We start from the raw sequence: 4,674 nt of genomic DNA on the forward strand, positions 1-4,674 counted from the left end.
TGATGAAGGGACACATAAGAAACACCAGTGACCAGGACAGGATTCGAATCCGGGAAACTGGCTTCGTGGCATCGTGTACAATGGCTGGCCTATTCCTGGAACACGGCTGTTTGCATTGGGGTAAAATTTCATTACTAATTGCCAGAAAATGAAAGAAGAAGCGGAAGAGATAAGCGGCAGGATAATGGCTCAAGTCTTGGGAATCCAAAGCAAGAAGAGGAGCGCAATTACGTTAAAACGGACGGACGCATACAAGCCATTCTAGAAAAATATGCTGAAACTGAAGACTTGCTTCACTGCCTGAGAGCTCTATCGTATGTGTCCAAGTTTGGTTGAAAGCCATTAACCTTTTGTGACGAGACTATTGCCGATTGAAAACATTATTGTGAAAGGTTTTGACGAAGCTGAGTGCTGAATTAAAAAGTATTAATATTAATAAACCTGACGAAGCCGTTGCTAGCAGACAACAACCTTTAAACCACCATTGTTTTTTTAGATTACACATTGTCCAGTCCGAAGTCTGGAAAAAAATGTAAGGGAAGGTTTACATTTAATCATAAAGGTAGAAAAATATGTGTGCGCTCGTTATACGGTCGTTTAAAGGTCATTCAGGAACTGTGCGCTCGATGTACGAAATTTTCTTTTGCGCTTGATGTACGTGTGCTCGTCGCACGACACCGTATGATTAAACATATTGTTATGATAAGAGTTGACTCTTTTCAGGATATTTTCTATTTTATGTCGATTTATGCGATTTCTTTTGACGATGAATGATGTGTGATGATAAATGATGACTAATGATGAATGTTGAGTTCTGATAAATGATAAGTGATGATGATATCAATATTGTGTTGTCTGCCAAACGTACATGATACATGTTGTAGTAATCATAAGTGATTATGAACGAAGTTGAATAATTGGCTAAGTACGACGATAAATACTGTAACAAGTGAAAATATTTGATCAGGTCCTTATGTGCGTACGAGTGTGCTCGTATGTAGCTGTGGGTCAAAATAATGTTGATGCATCTACGAGAAATCTGAAGATTGTAAAATTACGCAAGGAGGATTTTATTCATACGGAAATTTGATTTACGTCGCTTTACTGACATTTTTGGCTAATCGCGAAAATGAGGACGAGTGATTGTATGATGAAATTGAAGAAAGAGCTGCACCCATGACAAGTCCGGGATCCCTTCCGTCGTACTGCGCTGTGCTAACGACACCGCCATAGAGCAGTTGTAGTACTTGCTTATGAGCACAGACTCATTTTTATAAATACAGTCAAATGCATACTATGAGAATTATAACACCCCAGTCATTAGCGGCAAGAATAAAATAATAAAACCTTTTTAAGAATTGTGTAAGCTGGAAATTGTTAGACACTTCCATTAAACTAAATCTCTAACAATTGAAAATAGAGGGTAATTCAAAATGAATGGTGCAACTTTACACATTTATTATGACGTTAGCATTTATGATAGAAAATCAGACAAGGCATCAATATAAAGAAAAACTCTGGAAGGTTTATTCCCACTTAGCGGGTTTATTTTGCTTAGCCGATGCTCCACCAGGATCGCCAGTGTTGCAAAATTGCTAATGACCAGTAGAAGGCGTTTTGCGGGTTTGAGCTATCGAGAACGGATTCGATCACAATGGTGCAAAAACATTACCGCATGCTTTTCGGTAGTAAGACACCCTTCCGAAAGATTTGCCAAAGTTACAAGTGCGAGTCGTTAGTGCCTTCGAAACCGTTGTCAACGACTTGCTGTCTCGTGCATAGCAAGTACTTGATTATCGTTTGAAGATTTTCCGGGTTACACGTGATTTCCATGATGAATCTTTATAATGCGAGTCATGTGAGTAAAACGTCCAGAATTATTCTTTATATTGATGCCTTCTCTGATTTTCTATCATAAATAGTAACGTCATAATTGCTGTGTAAAGTTGCACCAATCATTTTGACTCACCCTGTACAATAAAAGTCTCTCTCCCAAAATCCCGAACTTACGCTGCAAAACTCGTACAGTTGGTCGGATTCGTCACGGACAGACGAGCTCCATTCTACAAGTGGCAATATATCGATAAATAAGCCTCAAATTGCGTGCAAAAGGCTTTGATCACATGCGAAATGAACTGTATCGTTCACAGATCTCGTCTCCGCTCTGTCGCACACAAAACACCTAAATGGGAGCCAAGAAAGTGATTAGCGGAAGTGCAACACCAGCGAACTTCCGGTGCAGAAATCGTATGGTTGGTCGGATTCGTCACGGACAGTAGAATCCATTCTACAAGTGGCAATATATCGATAAATAAGCTTTAAAGTGCGTGCAAAAGGCTTTGATCGCATGCCAAATGAACTGTGTCGTTCATAGTTCTCGTCTGTGCTGTGCTGTGCGGGGTAGTTAGTACAGCACTCTATGACGCGAGGAAATAGGTTTGCGTTTGTCCTGAATGAGAAAGAAGAGAATTAAGCAAAAATGATGTGGGATAGAGAAACTACAGCTTAGAAGTTCTCCCTTTAGTGGTAACGTCGTCAGCTTGTAATAACAGGGTCTTGGGTTCGATATCCAGTGGAGGAACAGAGTTTTTCGGATCAGACTTTAAAATGTAGATTAGTCTTCCTGTGTATAGAATGGACCTCAAAACAAACTAAAATCAAAACATGCAAGCCGCTCCCGTGGCGGAGTGGTTAGCACATCGCGCTACGACGCCAGGGTCCCAGGTTCGAATCCCGGCCTGGGCATGGATGTTTGTGAGTGTCCCTTCATCAATTTCATCAACATCATCACTCATCCCATCTTAGCAATTAGCCAAAATAGCACTAAAGCAAAGTAAAATAAAGCCGATCAATCAAAGCTTGGAAAATAAATTACAAAACGTTTCCTCGTGACCACGTTCTACAAGAAATAATGCTATTTTAAGCCGCAAGAAAGGTGTTTGGTCTACAATGTGGCTGTCTCGAGTAGTATGTAACGTCATTCATCGTCGAGGGGGACTAGAGCTAGTAGCTGTGTTTCGTCACTGGAGCCACTATAGCGGGTAAATCTTGCAGCTTGTGTTATGATTCCGGAACTGAAAGATTTTTTTTCCCCTACGCAATTATTTTCACATATGTATATAGAGTATAGGAATTTTTACGCACTGAAGTGAATTGCCAAGTTTATGATGACATACTAGAAACAGGTTTTTATAAGTAAATAAGTAGTAGATATAAAATTAAGGCATCAAATATGAGACTTCTATCATCAGGCTTATCTCTCTGACGGAAACTTGTGTAACATGCTGAGGACTTTGTGAAACGTATGATTCTTCTCAGCGCGGTTTCCCCGATAGCGTAGTGATAACGTCGTCGCCTTGTAACAGGGGTACCGGATTCGATATCCGGTGAAGGCACATCGTGGTTTCGATTACACTTTAAAGTGTAGGTCCAGTCCCGATTAACATGAAAGTTAATCCACTATTTCTAAGGGCCGGTTTTTTCAATGTTTGGTCAAGTTCAGTTTATTATTTTTTTATTTCTCTGAAGAAATCCCGGGTCAGCCTGAGAAAAAATAGATAGTGAAGTAGACCAAATGTGAATGATCATGTGCAAAAGATGCCAATTTGTAGAATTTTTGTCTTCTGATGAATGCTGATGTCATGAACGAGATTTCACAAGATGGCGGCTTCCATTAACAGCTGGTTTTCTAGGTGACTGACTGAAGATGCACTGTGCAAAGTTAAGTAGTTTTTACGGGAAAATGGCTATTTTGTTGTGAGTAGAATAAGATATTTATTACTGACATTAAGAGAGAATTTCTGAATGGAATTGGACTTATTATCGTTGATCAAAACACTTGAAAATGTGTTGGAGATTCATCGTTTCCGGTGCGCCATCTTCTTATATATTTTTTTTATAAAACCGTATTACAGCAACTCGGAAGCAGGGCGAAAGAGCACATAATGAAAATGATGTCACGGACGGAATTTCACAACAAGATGGCGGCTTCCAGTAACAGCTGTTTAAACATGAGCCATGACTGATGTGCTGTGAAAAGTTCGTAGTGTCATAGTTTCACGAAAATTTAAGGAAAATATGGCTATTTTGTTATTACAAGTAGAATAAATTATTTAATACCGATATTAAGAGTTATTTTTTGAATGGAATTGGACTTATTGCTCATGAAAACACTTGGAAATATGTTGGAGTGTTCTCGTGTCCGGCGCGCCATCTTTTGATCTTTTTTTAAAACTATTGTAATGAAGCAACTCCCAAGCAGGATGAAAGAGCATATAAGCATTTAAGAAACATTTAATTGTGGTTTCGTGTGCTTTTAAGGTAAAGACTCTCTCTCTCTTAAATGTATTAACAAGTATTAGCAAAGAAATGAAGGCTTGACTTCATATGTTTACCGTTGTAGGTCTGCGTTATATGATTGAATTCTTAAAATGTAATATTCCCGGATCTCCCGCGTGTGGGATCTATGGTCTAAAATCAATCCTGCGTTGTCCCCGCATAAAGCGGCTATGGGGTTCACCCAGCCTCAAATTAATAGGTACCTGTGGGCAACCCTGGGAGGTATAGATGGCCAGCGAGTGGTGCTGATCACCTCCAAAATGGCCGAGATAGAGAATGTGTGTGGCCCTACCCCCAAGATCCCCTAAATGTGACTTCATGACATGGTGCTAAATG

Source organism: Lepisma saccharinum, chromosome 2, assembly GCF_977018435.1.
Source record: "Lepisma saccharinum chromosome 2, izLepSacc3.1, whole genome shotgun sequence".
Classification (NCBI taxonomy): domain Eukaryota; kingdom Metazoa; phylum Arthropoda; class Insecta; order Zygentoma; family Lepismatidae; genus Lepisma; species Lepisma saccharinum.